Genomic DNA, 18,573 nt, shown 5'->3' with positions numbered 1-18,573 from the left:
TTAAAATGGTCAAGGTTGAGAAACACTGGGTTAGACGCTGACCCTCGCCCTACCTCGCAGGGCTGTTGTAAGGGAGGGAGGGAGGGAGGGAACGAAGGAGAGAACTGAGACGCCGCGAATGCTCCTTCGGCGCAAAAGGCCGGATTGGGGGGGGGGCGAGGAGACGGAGGAGGAGGAGGAGGAGCCTTTAGCTCCCCTCGCGCCGCGCGTCCCGCCCTCTTCGCCCTCGCCGTCCCCCTCCCCTCTCCCCCCCTCCCCACGCTTCTCGCAGCCATTTTTGCGTGGCTCGTGCGCGCGCGCGCGCCAGCCGGGCGGCCGCGCCGTCTCCCAGCGTGCAGCGCGCCGGGAGGGGAGGGGGGGGAGAGCGGGAGCGGGAGGCTGAGGCAAAGCGTCGGCTGAGGCGAGGCTGAGGGGAGCAGCCTGGAAGTGGCCGCCGGGCGGGACGGCCGGGAGCGCTGGCTGAGGAGGCGGAGGAGGAGGCGGAGGAGGCCGCCGCCGCTGCCGCTGCTGTCGTCGGGCATCCCTGAGGGCGCGTCTCCCTCGCCTCGTCCGTCCGTCCCTCCCTCCCTCTTCCCCGCCTCGCGCGCGCGGCTGCACCGGTGAGTTGAGGCAGCGCCTGAGGGGGAAAACGGGGCGGGGGCGTGAGGGAGGCGGCTGCGCCTTATGGGTCCCGTCCCGGGCGGGCGGGGTCCCCACGTGCGGTTCGGGGAGCGGGGAGGGGGCTGCCCTGCCGCCTCGGCGGGCGGGGAGGGGGCTTTGAATGGAAGCCGGGCGGGATGGGGGAGGGGGGCTGAGGGAGGCCCCTTCCCCGGCGGGTCCCTCGGGCTGCTCGACCCCGCCGCCGGGAAAGAGGCCGGGGGCGGCGGAAATGCTTATCCCCAGACCTGCGGACCCTCCGGCAGGGAGGCAGGGTCCGCGCAGGCCCGGCGGTGGGCCGTTTCTCCGGGGCGACCACGACCACGACGAGCGGAAGGGACCCGGCCGGCGTCCCTTGGGCGCTCGGGGAGACAGACGGAGCGGAAGCGGCGGAGGTTTCTGCGGTGGCTGCTCTGCCTTCCTTCCTTCCTTCCTTCCCGGCGGAGACTTTCCGCTTCTTGGAAAGAGGCGTCCGGGGACGGCGGTGCCTTTTCGGGGGGAAATCAAACGCCCCGTTTCCCGCTTGCATCCTCCGGGCTCCTCCAGGGCGACGAAACGAGACAGACCCGGCTTGAAAACTTAGCCTCGACTCTCTTTCTGCCCGCCTTGGTTTTTGCCAGCCGCGCCAGCCTTTCCCGGCTTTGCCCGCGGTGGGTGAATGTTTCTCTCTCCGGTCCTGCCTGGCCTTTGGTTCGTTGCACGGTTGTGTATTACTGGGACTGCCTTGGGGGGAGGCTGCCTTCCCTTCCCTTCCCTTGTTTTCCTCCCATAAGCTGTATGGCACACAATGCGGGTAGTCCTCGACTTACGACCGCAGTTGAGCCCGACGTTTTATGTTGCTGAGTGAAACGTTTGTGGAGTGAGCTTTGCCCCTTTTCCCCCACTTTTCTTGCCACGTTTCTTAAGGGGATCTTGGCAGCTATTGAGTTAGTAACCAGGTTGGTAAGCGAATCTGGCTTCCCCCATTGACTCGGCTTGTCAGAAGGGTTGCAAAAGGGGACCACACACACACACACACACACACACACAGACATAGGACACTGTGACCATCATGAACAGGGGTCTTCACACTTGGCCTTTGGCCTGGCTGAGGAATACTGAGAGTTGAAGTCCACAAGTCATAAAAGAGCCAAGTTTGAAGACCCTGGTCATGATGATGGGCCAAACAGCCAGATTTTGATCGTGTGACCGTGCAACAGTTGTAAGTGTGAAAAAATGGCCATAAGTCCCTTTTTCAGTGCAGTAGCTTTGAACAGTCACTGAATGAACTGTAAGTTGAGGACTACCTGTACACACCTGCTAGGCTCTTTTGCAGTTGGCGTTGGATCTGAGTCCAGGTAATGCTCTATAGTACAAAATGCTATCGGTTGCGATTTTGGAGTGCGTTGTTGGTGATGAACATCTGTACTGCAATCTTTCCAATCCCCTTTCCCACCCTGAAACCCACATCTGGAAGTAGTTTAGATTTTCTTTCCCCTAACAACATCCTTAAACAATAACCAGTATATACAGGGCATGATTAAATTTATAAACAGATTACTTAAGCTCACAAAAGAAAGGAAGGTAATATTAATTTGCTCAGTCATGTTGTCTGGCAAATCTCATTCTAGTTCCACAAAAGATGAATGATTGCTTTCTTGCCCTTTTTCATCCTCTTCCCTCGGGTCAATTTATTCAGCTTGTCACAACTGCTTTCATTTTTGCTGTAGGCCTGATACTACAACTCTTGGCTTAAATCTTAACCGCTTGTTTCCATTGTGTACCTCTAATATAGCTGTTTGTGTATTCAGGATCCTGTGATAGAAACCATTATGTGTGATTTCTGTCTCTGCAAATTCTTATGACTTGTTTTGATGCAGCAGTGTCTCCTCCATCTTTCTCAACATTCAAGGCAACCTACATCTTTGCAAGGAGTTAACAGATGCCAACTACAGTTGGATTTAAAAAGCCCTAGCCATCATTTATATAAAGCAGACTGTCAGTGAATAAAGGTTAAGAGAGGACACAGATGTCCTCCAGTCCCCAGAAGTGCTCCAAGTGCCAGACAGTATTAGGCATTTAATGAACTGAATGGGGAATTGGTGACCCATGCTACTTTCTGTGTTGATATGGGCAACAACTGCACCTGCTAAAATTCCCTTCTCTGCACCACAACTAATTAAGCATTTAAGGGCTTTTGTTCTTGATTGTACCTGGTTACCTTAGTCCAGTGGTGATGAAATCATATCCTGTTTTCAAGGAAATGGCCTGGTATGGAGAGCCAATTTTAATAATTTTAAACCAGAAGAGACTAAATCTTTGTGTCTTCTAAGGAGACTTTCGGTTTGTAGCCCTTTTAATCATAAATGGTAATCCTTTGCTATTTTTGTTTTGATAGACAAGTTGGGGATTTTCTGAATGTTAATGTAACCTCACTATTAAGGGAATGCTTTGCACACATTTTAAAATTATTTTAGCTAGATTAGCATATTTTAAATGTTAACCTAAAGTTATACCGAGTGCTGGCAGAGTTTACTGATGAAGAAATATGAACTTGTAAGAAGCCAATTTGGATAATGATTTAACTTCCTAGAAAGGTATTGTTTGGACTGGGATATCCTGTGGTTATTTGAACATAGGATCTCTTGCCCTGTGTATAATCAACTAGAGATTGGGTCACTTTGTACATAACAGGAAGCCATGGATTCCTGCTCTGTGAGTGAGCTGTGGTTAATATTGTAGCTCCATCTTTCCTTTTCCTTCTGTTTTGCATGCCAGGGAAGGAAATGCGAAACTTGCAATTTCAAATAAATCACGTTTTCTATTAAAACCAAAATGCAGAAATTATGGTTTGTTTAAACCAGTTTCTTAGTCTGGCTTGTTTACTGAGTTTTTACCCAGCCACAGAGCTCTGAGTTTTGGCATAATAGTGCAACATGATGTTGGAAGCTGGAAAAACTTGTTTTCTTGACTTCTTCTGATTCTTGGAAAGGAAAGGTGTGAGACTGGGGTTTATTATGTCTGGATTGGATTATTGCAATAAAACAGAATGACAGAATATCAGGATTGGGCATTACTTTTGAGCTTGTTGAAGAGAGGGATGAACATATAAATAAGACCAAGGATTGTTTCCACATCCCACAGAAAGATGAGTTTTTAAAAGTAAGGATGTTTGATGACTTCACACACAGATTCATGCAGTTTTTCTTGCAGTATGGAAATTGTTTGGCATTGTCTTCATATAAGATTTGGGGATTTATTTTTTGGGGGGGGGTATCTTCTTAATCTAGTCTGCAGCTTTGGCATTTCTGATAGTTTCCCATCCAAGTATTAATTTGGTCTAACTTGTAAGTCAAGGCAAGTTGACCAGATGCTATTACCTATAGTTATGCACACACAATCAGGAGAGAGAATACTTTAATGTGGCCTATTCTCATAATTGCATATCATATCTTTCTAGGGTGGTAGCTATAGGGGTAAGGATTTTTCTAATTTTGCCCAGGTAGTGGAGAGCTTTCTTATGTTATCATTTCTTTTGTACCCACCTAAATAACTGTCCCTTTCCCATGTGATTGGGAAGATTAATTGATAGCTTTGCTTTTATCTTTTGAAAACTAATCCAAAACCATTGTTACATTCTATAAATGCTACTTTTTCTTCTCTTAATGAAAAGTATTTTATTATCAAATGCCTGTGCAGAACTTAATTATATTTTTGCAGAAGCAATTACCGAATTGAATAACTTTGCCAGCGTGTTTTAATTACCAAAAGGCAACCATTTTTAAGTTCTGTTGTCATTGCTCAGTCGGTCTGTTCTTGGTAGACTTACAATACACAATCTATTCAGTCCAGTTCTGAATGCATAAAGTATTTGCTTCTTTCATCCTTTAGATGAGCAGCTTTCATTGCAAGAAATTCTGAGTTCTTCGCTCTTCTCCTTTTTGTTTTTTTTTTTTTTCTTTGTGGACTGTTTTTTGATTTAGTTTTTCAAAAAATACTTTTAGTATTTCATTTTTTGGTGCTCTTTTAGTCACTCAAGTGTACATTAACAATAGTTAGTTTTTCAGGGGAAACTCAAAAGAGGATTTATCCTCTTTTTGTATCAGAACATTAATGTGTGTGTGTGTATACACACACACACACACACACACACACACACACACACACATATATATATATATATATGTTTTCTGAGGTTTTCGCAGGTGTTTGTATGTAGGTCTTTGGTTGTTCGGGTTTTCTCCCACGTAAAATTGGAAGTGTCTTGGCAAGACACTTCCAATTTTATGCGGGAGAAAACCCGAACAACCAAAGACCTACATATATATATATATACATATATATACATACACACACACACACACACACACACACTTCTATATATATATTTCTGTGATGGGGTATAAAGCTTTTGTCTTGGCAATACTGTAGAAAGAAGATAAAGAGGCATAGACAGAAGCACCTCCTATTCCTAGCTTGCTACTAAAGACTTACTCTGTTTTTCAGGTGGAAGGGAAAAGGCAGAGCCTTCCTAATACTTTTGCTTCAGTTATTAAGCTGAAAAAACTGGATTGAATTGATTGAAACTAATCCTAGGACAGTGAAACAAGTTACATTTGTTTGTGGTCTAGTGGATAAAATAAGATTTCCCAAACAAATTAAAAAGTTCTCTAATGCCAAACTACTTTTAAGCAGGAACAGATTCCAAAAATTCTTCTTTTTGTTAACTTGGAGATACTGCTTTTTTGGGGGGCGGGGAGAGTTGACGAGTTACCCTTGCTTTAAATGCTCTTTTGTAGAAAACATTTTTCTCTAGTTTTAACATACTCTGAATTGTAGGCTGTAGATATGATGCTGTACAGGTAGTTCTCGACTTAAGACTACAATTGAGCCCAAAGTTTATGTTGTTAAGTGAGACAGTTAAGTGAATATTGCCCCATTTACAACCTTTTTTGCCACAGTTGTTAAATGAATCGCTGCCCTTGTTAAACGAGTAACACGGTTGTGAAGTGAATCTGGCTTCCCCATTGACTTTGCTTGTCAGGAGATCGCAAAAGGGGTTTGCGTGATCCCGGGACACTGCAGCCGCCAGTTGCCAAGGGCCTGCATTTTGATCATGTGATCCTGGGGATGCTGTAATGGTCAAAAGTGTGAAAAACAGTCATGTAACTTTGCAACCGTTATATCTTTGAACGGTCACTAAATGAACTGTTGTAAATCGAGGACTACCTGTAAATGACACTGCAGCTGGCAAGGACAGGAATATGAAAAGGGAAGCACAGGGAATACAGTGCATATTTTTTTCTTTCAGTGGCTTTGCATTTTTCTTTGTAACTTGTCTCGGCTTCTAGCATCAGCAAATTGGTTAGTCGGTGACAGTGATGACATATAACAAAAATACCAATGTTGAAAATGTTATAGATTCATTTTCAGTTTATATATAACTTCAGAGAATCTCTGGCAGAGGTGCTGCCATTTCCGTTTTCTATAGTTTCAGCTGCTTAGAATCAGAATGTTCTGATTTCGGGGTCCATATTGAATTCTACCTTAAATTTAATCACAGTGGGGTGTAAATTAGGGCCAAATAAACAGAAAATACTAGGACTGTGCAGTGACTTCTGATTCAAAGGCAGGAAGGTACCTTTGGAAATGCAAAGAATGCAGTACAGCTGTGTGGACGCTTGCCTTAAGGTGCTGTCATTCATGCCTCTGTGCAATCAAAGCATCTTTTTGTCTTTACTTAGTAATTCTAATTAAGTAGAAAAGCATAACTGACTGACTATTTGTTTGTAAAAAATGTCATAATACTGAACTCATCAATTTGGAATCTTTTCTATTTTTTAAATTCATTATAGAAAAAGTAACAGGGCTGTGAATTTATTTTCTAGCCTATAAATACTTCATTAAGGATAATAAATTGAGACAGTATATCTCTTGGTTTTTTGTTTTTTTTTGGTATGGCATATTGTATTTCTCTTTGTGGATAAAGCCTGAAAAGTTCCTATTCTTTCCAGATTGCTTTATAAACGGGGTTTTAAAAGTATTTAACAGTAAGAGAGCTGGGACAAATCTCTTTCAGGATTATATAGTAGGTGCTTTATGTTTTCTGTTTTTAGATTTGTTCTTATTAATATTTGGGATAGTGTTAAATTTTAAATAGTATTTATTAGGAAAAGTTAGCCATAAGTGAAATTGATTTTTCCCTAGCTTTATTATTTAATTATACGTAGCTAAAATTAGATTTTCTTGTGTGGCTTCACCTTTGGAATGCTTCCAATATCTGTAGCCAGCTATTTTTTAAAATAGATTTTACAGTACTAAAAGTAGCTTGTTTGAAAAGATGTTACGAAGGCTCACTGACCGGAGGATTACCTCATTCAAAATGTAAACGTCAGTTTTCCTGTTTAGTTACTACAAAAATATACAATTCTTCAAAAGACCCAAAAAAAGAAATGAAATATGGAAACAAGGCTTCTTGACAAAAGGTGACCAAATAACTTTGCCAAGTCCGCCTGCCGAGTTCAGAATTGTGTCTTCTCTGCTGGTGGAAAGGCTTGTCATCTGTAAGTTACTATGAAGAAGTTGCACAATATCTGTTCAAGTTTAAAACTCTATTCGATACGCTGTTTCAGAGCATGTCTCTTCTGACAAAAATAAGCTGTTGTGATGGTTATGTAGAAAGCAAGTTAGTGGTCTTATGGGAAATGGTTTGAATCCTCATAAAATAAATATAATTTATTTATTATTTACATTGATATGGCTGCCCACATATAAGTCGTTTTATGACTTTGGATGGCTAACAATCTATTACGATCGTCCTGACAAAAATGGCAGATCTCATTTGGGGTAACTCAAAGGCACACAATTATCACCAAGGTGGGTTCACACACACAGCCAAGCCCACTGACCAAGTGAAAGAAGGCTGCAAGACTTGTGACAGTTCAGCGGGGTTGGGCTATTTAAATATTAAGAGAGATTGGTTCCATAATAGAGAAAGGCATGTTTTCTGAGTCCAGTTGAATGTTATTGTTTGATAGAAATGACCCCGAGCATGCCATAACTGTCGGATCTTATGGGACAAGCAGAATAACTGGAGACAAGAGTCTTGCCAAAGAAAGGAGAATGCACTAATAAAGGAGAATAATTATAGCTCAGGAGTGAAATGAGAAGTCCTTGGTGTTCTCTGAGCTTGCTTGTTTTCTTGCAGACATTTCATGACCCAACTAGGTAACATCCCCAATGCTTGTCTGATGATTAGCTAGCAGTGATGATGTTACCTAGTTTGGGTAATGAAACGTCTGCAAGAAAACAAGCAAGCTCAGAGAGCACCAAGGAGCCCTCAAATAACCTTATGCGTTGAAAAGAGTCTTATAGATGATGGTCAGCACCTTGAATTAAATGTGGAAGCCTACTGCGAGCCAGTGTAGCTCACAGAGTAACGGTGTTATATGGGTGTACCAAGACATGCCCATAAGTATTTGTGTTGCTGAATTCTGGACCAGCTGTAGCTTCTCAGGTCTTCATAGGCAGACCAGATAGAGTACATTGCACCAATCCAGACAAAGGGGAGGGGTGACAAATCCTGAGTAACTACTATGAGAAGGGCCCCCAGATGATGAATAGGTGCATTAGACCTATAAGATGGATTTATGCAAAGGCTCTCTGAGTCATGGTTGCCCTGTGCTCTTTGAATAGGAGCTGACAATCTTCTAGATCAGGTGTCAAACTCAATTTCATTGAGGGCCGCATCAGCGTTGCGGTTGCGCTCAGGGGGCTGGGTGGGTGTGGATGGAGTGGGGGTGGCCTACATTGTTTGCGTCAAGGGTGCTTGTGGGGGCCTGGACAGGAGTGGGACAGATCTGAGGGTCTCTGGCAGAAGGGGGTGGGACCAGGGCAAGTGCCAAGGCATGGTCCACTGGAGGAGTCTCGTGTTCCTCTCAGGCCATGCAGTGGAGGGGGGGGGGGCTTATGGAGCTAAGACTGAATGCGTTTCAGCATAGATGGCCACCACAAAATTTTACATTGGCTCCCAGGTGGCCTGGGCCAGGGCCAAGGCAGAGGGGCCGTTCCCTCACTGTTTCCAGGATGGCTTCGCGGGCTATATGAAACTACTTCGTGGGCCACATCTGGGCCTCGTGTTTGACATGTCTGTTCTAGATAGAAGGACTCCCAAACTGCAAGCCTGCTCTGCTTGAAGGCATGCTAACCCCATTCAGAATCTCAGACCCCGATCAGGGGGAATGGGAGTCCCAAACCCACAGCTACTCAGTCTTTCAGGCTTGAGCAAATTACTCCTCATCGATTTCGCCACAGCTTCTAGGCCCAATTACCTGTTATTTCCTGGGAGGTTTTAGGAGGCACATGGATCTAGAACACAACATCCTCAGGACCAGCAGGTTTGAACTGTTTCCCAGATAACTGGGAAATAACCATGTTTTAGTCAGCTGACTGGTTTTGAGCCTGGAATCTAGTTCAGAGTGATTCTGAGCAAGTTTATCTGCGAATATTCCTCACAGGGCATTGTAGGTGTTCCTCTGGCCCAAGTGTCAAGCATCTGAATTTTGATTGTGTGACCATGGGGATGTTACAATGGGTCTATGACAATTCGCCAAGGCCAACTCGCCACAGGCAATTCACCACAACCAAAGAGAGAATCAACCTGGAATTAAGGAGACACTTCCTGATAGTGAGGATAATCAACCAGTGAGATAGCTGGCCTCCAGAAATCTTGGGCGCTCCATCACTGGAGGTTTTTAAAAAGAGACTAGACAACCATCTGTCTGAGATGGTATAGGGTCTCCTGCTTGAGTAGGGGGCTGGACTAGAAGACCTCCAAGGTCCCTTCCAGATTCTATTCTATTCTATTCTATTCTATTCTATTCTATTCTATTCTATTCTATTCTATTCTATCTATTCTATTCTATTCTCTATTCCATATTTTCTATTCTATTCTATTCTATTCTATTCTATTCTATTCTATTCTATTCTATTCTATTCTATTCTATTCTATTCTATTCTATTCCATTCCATTCCATTACATTCCATATTTTCTATTCTATTCTATTCTATTCTATTCTATTCTATTCTATTCTATTCTATTCTATTCTATTCTATTCCATTCCATTCCATTCCATTCCATTCCATTCCATTCCATTCCATTCCATATTTTCTACTCTATTCTAAATATTAAAGTAATGGTAGAAAAGAATCATTAAAGAAAGGGAGCAAAAGGAGGAACAGAATGAAATGTGAATGACAAAAATTAATTTTCAAATTTATTTTAAATAATTAAATTGAATTGTTACATTGTCCTGTGGCGAGTTGTCCCATTCTGTGCTGCAACGGTGGCTAGTATGAAAAATGGTCGTAAGTCACTTTTTTCAGTGCTGTTGTAACCTCCAAGGGAATGAATGTAAGTCAAGGACTCCCTGTACTTCTATAAACCCTGTACTTCTATAATATTGACGTTCTCGGAGTCGTATTCAATTCTAATCAAATAGAAATTTCGAAGGGGAGATGGTGGGTGGGAACAACAATGTGGGATATTGACGCAAAGGTTTACGAGAGCCTTGCCGTTGATGGTACTTCAGGATATTTCTTTTTAAAGAAGTCTTCATAGAGACAGCTTGAGGGAATGGCTAGGCAAGAGGCCAGAGAAACCAAGGTCAGTGGAGAAAATGTAGCTAAACCAGTGAGTCATATTTTTTCCCCTTTTTTTGTGAGCAGTGAAAGTTAGGTCATCGCAAAGTACGTAACAGGCAAATCTTTTATGGATTGCAACAGCCATCAGATCTCACAGAGTTCAAACATAGGAAGGTTCTATAAAGTCAGTGCCCTGTAGTGTCTGAATAGATAACACAATTTGGTGGGTTTTCCTCGGAAATTGCAAATGCTTTCCAGAAGAAGAGGAAATGCATTTTCTCCAGGTTTGTGGGCATTTTTATCCACAGACTTTTCGTTTCTCTTCCAAGAGAGGAGAGAGAGTAGATCAGGGGTCTTCAAACTTGGCCCTTTTGTGTGACTTGTGGACTTCAACTCCCAGAATTCCTCAGTCAGGCACGCTGGCTGAGGAATTCTGGGAGTTGAAGTCCACAAGTCATAAAAGGACCAAGTTTGAAGACCCTCCGAAGTAGATTAAGTAATAAATTTTAATTATTTCTTTATGGCAAAAGACCAGAAACAACAAACAGTAACAAGCAAGTAAAGAAAAAAGAGAAAAGTACTTGATTTCAATAATAAAACATAAACTTTCGGTGATGTGGTGTTTGTGTTCTAGGGTTGAGGCTTTTCTGCATTTATTCATCTTAATGTTGTCATTAGCAATTTAAAAAGAAAATGAAAAATAATCTACGCTATTGTAATCCGTGGAATAAACTTAGACATCCAGAAAATCAGCAGTAAAACTGTATACAGGCTTGAAAAATAGATTTAATAGATTGACTAATTAATTAGAGGTGGGAGATATTAAATCATATAGCTAATTTTTTGTTGCCCAGGCCCAGAATGGACTTCCGGAAGCGGCATCCACACAGAGAACCGGTTGTTCACATATTTGAATCCCATCACTGGATAGCATTATACATATGACACTCATTTGTTTAACTTTTAAGAGGATGTGAAGGAAGGAAGCATATTCATATTGTGATTTTTGATTCTTCTCTTGCTAACTTATTTTTAAGTTGCTTCTGAGAAATAAATACCGGTAGTTCCCATTGAATATTTTTTTTAAAAAATGTTTTTGGTCAAAATTGCTTTCCTTTTTTACATGCTGTAACTTACATGGAAAATACTGAAACATTTTACTCGTTACTTAATCTAGGACTTAATCTCAAAGAAACACAGATTGTCTTCCAATATTAATTGGGGTGCTATTTAATATTTCACAGTTCCTTCAAAAATTAATTTATCCCCAATCCTGCTGGAATAGGGCTGGCTTTTCTCTCAGGCATGGAAGTCAAAATATAGTGAATTAAATGTCTTTGTTGCTGATAAGTTAATTTTCAATAGTTACTTTCTATTTTTGTTGTTTTGTAGAGTTTATTGTATTGCATTCTGTTATTGTATTGATCATTTCATGATATTAACCAACGTCACTTATCTGACATGGGAGATTGTGCAAGTATAGTAAATAAATTAAACCAAACCATTTAAAATTGGTAAAAATACGCTATTAAGCACTGTTTATTTTTGTAGAAGTCTTTTCTATTTAGGCCAGTAAAGAATTTTCTTGCACTTGGCCCACCCACCCTACATTTACACGACGGTCAGTTCCTCATGCCTTTATGCCATCATTTATCTTTTTATTTTAGAAGACCATTCTGCAATGCATATGTTATTCCTGACATATTTGAACATAGGAATAATAACAGTGGCTACAACAGAGCAGAGAACTAAGTCCTAATTACAATTGCTTTGTTACTGATAAAAGTGTGTAAATCTATAAAAAGCAGTTTGTGCTGTATCTTCAATTTTTCGGACTGGAGGTCAAAAACTGACTTTTTCCATAGAACTGCTTGGGAAATGCAGCTTGGAAATGGCTCCCTCCCCAAAGAAGACCACCGTTAACTTTAAACTGATTTGACATAATTTGACATAGAGTAAGGCAATTCTTGTATTTATTGGTTTTATCTAGTCCTCATCAATTTTGTGGGTCTGAATTCATCTAATGACAAAATGGGTAAAAGAGTGATTGCTGGACTAAGGATATAATTGCATATTAATTAGGCTTTTAATGATCAGGTTACTCCAGTGTAATGTGTAAATTATTGCAGCAGTTTGATGACACCTGTGTTACTAATAGTGGACCCGTAGATGAATAAAGACAGCTGTGTTATTAACAAGGAGGCCTTTGTTGTCAACCAGAGAATAAAGCTTTTCATATTGTTCTCTGATTCCATCTTTTAAAATGTTTATTATCTGAAGTTAAAAGGCAGGCTTTATTTTTATTATCTCTTCTATTGATATCATTCTGGATTTTCAAAAGTGAATTATTTTCACAAGTATTGAACATGTAGTTCTCTAGTAACAGCCTTACTGAATACTTTTGAAAGCTATCTTCTAGGATTACTGTTGGCGGTACAGTAAAGTCTCCATTTTGAGCTTGACTTGACGGCTTTGTGGACGTGTCGTTTTCTTTATGAGGTCAGCCAGGTGTTGCCACCTGTTAAGAAATAGAGTGTAGCATGGCTGTTTCACAGAACGCACTGGCATGAGCAAGCACGCCTCCTTAAAATATTAGAGCAGGGGTCCTCAACCTTGGCCACTTTAAGACTTGTGGACTTCAACTCCCAGAATTCCTCAGCCAGCTCTGCTTTGGAGGATGGGGGGGAGGGGCGGGAGGATTTTAATTTCAGATCTTATTTTGAGACAGAATAAAGGTTCTTCAAAGCCTTGAAGACCTAGTTAATTTCCAGGCCTAGCTTTAGGTGGATGGGAGTGTCTTGGTTAGATGGTGTTTTTGCACTGGGTGACCAGATTCCATCTTGTTCTGTTTTATTTTGTATTTGTGTTATTCATTATACTGTGAGCTGCCCAGATTTGCTTTGGAAGTTGGACTGTGCCTTAATTAAATTATACAAATGAATATAAATTGAGTGTGCAGAAGCGCTACGAGGGCCAGCAGACTAGAAATTAATTGGAATAATTCTTACAAATATTTGGAGGGAAGGCTGGGGGTGAAGGAGTGGAATGCTCTTTTAACATAAAAAATGCAAGGGAATGGGGGGGTCAAGGAAATGTTCTCTCTTTATCCATTGAATCCCCCCAGTCACCATACTTTGTTGTTGTTAATTGTGAAGTCGTGTCCGACCCATCGCAACCCCATGGACAACGTTCCTCCAGGTCTTCCTGTCCTTTACCATCTTCTGGAGTCCATTTAAGTTCACGCCTACTGCTTCAGTGACTCCATCCAGCCATTCTCTGTAGTCCCATTCTTCTCTTGTCCTCCATCTTTCACAGCATCAGGCTCTTCTCCAGTGAGTCCTTCCTTCTCATTAGGTGGCCAGAGTACTTGAGTTTCAACTTCAGGATCTGCCCTTCTAAAGAGCAGTCAGGGTTGATCTCCTCTAGGACTGACTGATTTGATCACCTTGCAGTCCAGGGGACTCTCAGGAGTCTTCTCCAGCACCATAGTTCAAAGGCCTCAATTCTTTGTCACTCAACCTTTCTTATGGTCCATACATTGCAACTGGGAAAACCATGGCCTTGACTATACGCACCATACTACCTTAGGGGAAAAACTCAATCTAAATCAAAAATAAACTAAAATAAATGGGCTTGGATCTGTGAAAGACACTTCAGGGGCAGATAGCATCCCAATACTTAATACAGTCACCGTCAGTCCAGCAGAATTACTAGTCCAGCTTTGAGTCCAGCTGTCCCTTTCTGTAATTTATGGCTTACTCTTCAGTCAATCTTTCTCCAAAGGCAGAGTCAGAAACGCTGCCTGTGTGTCAAGGGCTCCTTAAATCCTCTTGCTTGGCTCTATAACTCCACTGTGATCTCTGTCCTCCGAAGATTAATGCAGTAGCATTATGGACATGATTGATCCCACCTGTTGTGCTGGCCTAAAGAGAACGTGAAGAATAATTCTCCAGTTGCAAAACACATGAAAAATTCCAATGGCAGTTGCAGCAACCAAACCAGACCAAAATCACCCAAATTCAGAAATATTTCTGAAATGCATCCACATTTGAGTGAAACAAAACACTCCCTGAAGCTTGCTTGTTTTGACTTGGATACAGACTACTTGAAATTAGCCATTCTGGGGACAGAACAGCTTGTTCATGGAATGTTCTGCAAATCGCATTTAACTAACCTCATCTGGGCAGGTAAACCATTCACTAACAACTGTGTTTGGCCTGGATTAAGCTTCTTGGCTTTCATCTTGTCTGCTTTTGTAGCCAGGCATTATTCCGCGTGTCAGCCGTCTAGTAGAGATCTACTAGACCAGTGGTAGCGAACCTATGGCATGCGTGCCAGAGGCGGCACTCAGAGCCCTCTTGGGCACGTGCGCCGTCACCCCAGCCCCCCCATGGCCCCCTCCTCACTAGCAGCCCCCAGAGGAGAGTTGCCTAGGGCGCAGCCCATGGCAGCTGGGCAGCAGGGACAAGACTCCGCCCTCGCACCCCATCACGCACAGATGATGCTGTGGGGCACGGACAGAAGGTATGGTCGCCATGATGCTGGGCCACCTGGGCGATCTGCTGTGGTGGGTGTGGAGGCGGTGGGTGGCCTTACGGGGAGGAGGGGCGGGGCAGGGGTGAGGCGGTTTTTGGGCACTCGGTCACTAAAAGGTTCGCCATCACTGCATTATACAATTGAGCCCAGCATTTTTGTTGGCAAGTGAAACATCTTTTAAGTGAATTTGGCCCCATTTGACAAGCTTTGTGCCACCGTTGTTAAGTGAATCACTGCCGTTGTTAAGTTGCTAACAGGGTTGTTAAATGAGTCTGGCTTCCCCATTGGCTTTGCTTGTCCGATGTTCGCAAAAGGGGATCACAGGACCCCGGGACACTGGAACCGTCATAAATATGAGCTAGTTGCCAAGCATCCGAATTTTGATCAGGTGACCATGGGGATGCTGCAACGGTTGTAAATGTGAAAAATGGTCATAAATCACTTTTTTCAGTGCTGTTGTAACTTTGACCGGTCACCAAATGAACTGTTGTAAGTCGAGGACTACCCGAGGTTTCCTTTAATGAGGCTAGATCACTCCTCCTACGGAGGAATCTGTCCTTCTCTAGATAATAATAATAATAATAGTAGTAAAGTTGGAAGGGACCTTGGAGGTCATCTAGTCCAACCCCCTGCTCGGGCAGGAAACCCTACACCATTTCGGACAAATGGCTGTCCAGTCTCTTCTTAAAAACTTCCAGTGTTGGAGCATTTACTGCTTCTGGAGGCAAGCTGTTCCACTGATTAATTGTTCTCACTGTCAGGAAGTTTCTCCTTAGTTCTAGTTTGCTTCTCTCCTTGATTAGTTTCCACCCGTTGCTTCTTATCCTGCCTTCAGGTGCTTTGGAAAATAGCTTGACTCCCTCTTCTTTATGGCAGCCCCTGAGATATTGGAATACTGCTATCATGTCCCCCCTTGTCCTTCTCTTCGTTAAACTAGACATACCCAATTCTAGCAACCGTTCCTTATATGAGGCTAGAGCATCTTTTTTCTACCAGATATGGAGAACATTAGTTAACCAGAGTTAATTGGCTGAACTTGACCAAGCACCTAGTCCACATTATTGAAATGGGGGAAATAGAGTTTTGCCCTTGTGATGCAAATTCCACCTCTTTTGTATACAAGCCCTTCCTTGTCATTTTTGTACAAAAAGCACATGGCTGGCTGCTTTCATTGTTTGCCATCCGGCTCTTGTGTTACCAAATCTTAATATGTGAAACTTCTCTAAAGATGGGGCCTAATCATTTCTTTAGATTGAACCGACAGAACTGTCAAATCTTACTCATGCCCAAATTTCTTCTTTTTCTGCTATCTAAGGTGTCTAGCTGTCTAGCCATCCTGTCATAGGAAACCCCTGAGGTTTCCTCTATGGGTGATTGAATATTGCCTTTTTGTGTGTGTGTGTGCATTTGGCACATTATGCACGCTAACGTCTGCTCAGTGTGGAATTTGAGAGATATTAGTAGCATACTGTAGGTCAAGTTGGAAAATAAGTGAATGGAATATATGCCACATTTGATTAATTTGTAGATTCGATGAAGTAAATGTGGGGAAAAGTTGCTATTGATTATGTGAATTGCGGCAGCACTTTTGTAACATGAACTGGGGGAAGATTTTGGTCTAAAAACTACTATCTCAGATGGCATGTAAGTTATTAATACATTTTAGTTCGAGGGGAAGCGGAGTAGGCAAACTTGATTGCATTATATGTTCGCTTTCTTAGTTATACCCAAGATCCATTCAAGAATTTACAGTATCGAAGTATGGAAACTTAACCATCAGGGATAGTAAGAAATCTAATAAACTTGGTTTGGTAGATATTTCTAGGTATTCAGTAATATAGCTTAGGTCAGTGATGGCGAACCTTTTAGAGACCGAGTGCCCAAAAACTGGCCCCGCCCCGCTCCACCCCCCTGCCCTGCCCCTACTCTGCCCCCCCATCCCCCCTGCCTGCCCACAGGACCATTCACCGCCTCCAGGGCCCGCCGCAGATCGTCCAGGCAGCCCAGCAGCGCTATGGCGGCCACACCTTCTGCCCGCGCCCTGCAGCATCAACTGCATGATGGGGCGTGAGGGCAGAGTCTTGTCTACGCTGTCTGGCTGCCATGTCCTTGGCTGCGCTGCTCCATGTGGGCCACACTCGAGGGCGAGTCTCCATCAGGGGGGTTGCTGGAGAGGAGGGGGTCGCGGGGGGAGGCAAGGCTGGGGCAACGGCATGTGTGCTCACAGAGAGGGCTCCGAGTGCCGCCTCTGGCACCCGTGCCATAGGTTCGCCACCACTGGCTTAGGTCAATATGGAAAAGAGTCATTTTATGGCTTGATAGTCTGGCGTAAGGGAGGCTAATCTCCAAATATTTTGCTTTGAAAATAAGAAATGTGAAAGAGTGGCAGAGAACAGGGTTATGGCAGGGGCTGCTTGGAAGGAAAGAGTGGGAAAACCAGCCCGCGTGCATAAGGAATGTGTGGTCATTTTTCAGGATTTTGATGCTTTAATTCCAAGTGATTAAAGTTCTTTTAACTTAGTCTGAGTTCTTTTTAGGGCTTAAGACACATTCCATGACTCGATAGGAAACCTTAATAAGAAAGTTAAGCCTGGGGAACTTCAGTTTGAAGCACCTTCAAAACTTGGGTGTGGCCTTTGGAAACTTCCAGAAATTGTCAATTAAAACTTTAAACGTAGTAGAGAAAATAACATTTAACATGTGGATGAGGAAGACGAGTTTAATTATACTGAATTTTAAATGTAAGTTGTAAATGAAATCAAATTTTTTTTTTTTTTTCATGGCTATGCTTACTACTTTTGGGACTGTGATTCTCACACATTTATGCTTATGGTGTCAGCCTGTAAAAAGGTAGTTTAGGTTTGAATGTTAACCTGATAATAAACTGGTATTTCAAAGATAGAAAAATTCCAGTCAGTGCCATTATGTATAAAGTCTTGATTTCTTTTTAAACCATATTTTTCCTTAAAGTATTTGGTGGGAGAAGTCCTGACTTCAAATATCTAGTATAGAATTGGGAACAAATATTCTCGAGAGAGATAACCTTTGACAAAAAAATATACTGAGTGCTCTTGCACCCAATAAGAATGTTTGTTGAATGCTGTTGATGTAATGTGTTAACTCCAAGAAGGTGCAAAAAAATACATTTAAAGTGCCAAATTGCTTTACTTTCATTTTTATACAAAATCCTATTGTATCTTCCATTTTCAGTAGTTGTAAATTATTCATTTGAAAACTTTTAAAGTACCATTCTTCTTCGTAGGTTTGGACTTTACCGTGTGTTGAGTGACTATTTCAGTTAGTGATTGTTCACAGTTATGACAGCGATGAAAAGTAGCTTTGCAACCCTTCTTTGTATTTATGGCCTTTTCAGGACTGAAAAAGCCAAGGAAAATTGAAGTAAGATAGCAAGAACTAAGGTCCCAACTGTGATTGCTACACAAAGTCCACCTCTGTACTGAACCGTGTTAAAGAAAATTCCTGATTCTTTCCAATTATTATTACAGATTTGAAGAACCATCTGTTTATTGGGACAGACCTTCTGCTGAGAGCCAGAAAACTTTTTAAAGTAGGTATTCTGTTTTTGTTTCTCCTGCTTGCTGGCATGTAAACATTGATAGATTATAATGTATAAAGTAGGATACAGTTGCGTAAGGGCCCTGAAAATTATTACTGTAGCTCAACAGTAATAACTTTCAGGGTCTTTACTCAGTTGTATGCTACACTATACGCTTTCTGCAGTGTTAACTTGGGGATAATTCTCTCGTACTAACATTCCTT

The 18,573-nt window shown here is 42.4% G+C and overlaps 1 protein-coding gene across 1 annotated transcript in view; it reads left to right on the top strand.

Annotated features, from left to right (window-relative positions):
• Positions 1 to 350: 350 nt before the first annotated feature.
• The window catches only part of PTK2 (protein tyrosine kinase 2), a 259,759-nt gene continuing 241,536 nt past the window's right edge, over positions 351 to 18,573 (top strand). Inside the window, exons 1-2 of the mRNA XM_039334574.1 lie at positions 351 to 599; positions 18,300 to 18,361. The gene's annotated coding sequence lies outside the window, so the exon portion shown is untranslated. The remainder of the gene's footprint in view (positions 600 to 18,299; positions 18,362 to 18,573) is intronic.

The sequence above is a fragment of the Crotalus tigris genome, unplaced genomic scaffold (genome assembly GCF_016545835.1).
Source record: "Crotalus tigris isolate CLP2741 ecotype Arizona unplaced genomic scaffold, ASM1654583v1 scf7180000017631.5181431, whole genome shotgun sequence".
Classification (NCBI taxonomy): domain Eukaryota; kingdom Metazoa; phylum Chordata; class Lepidosauria; order Squamata; family Viperidae; genus Crotalus; species Crotalus tigris.
The sequence above is the reverse complement of the archived record's forward strand: the minus strand, read 5'-3'. Positions and strand labels throughout refer to the sequence as shown.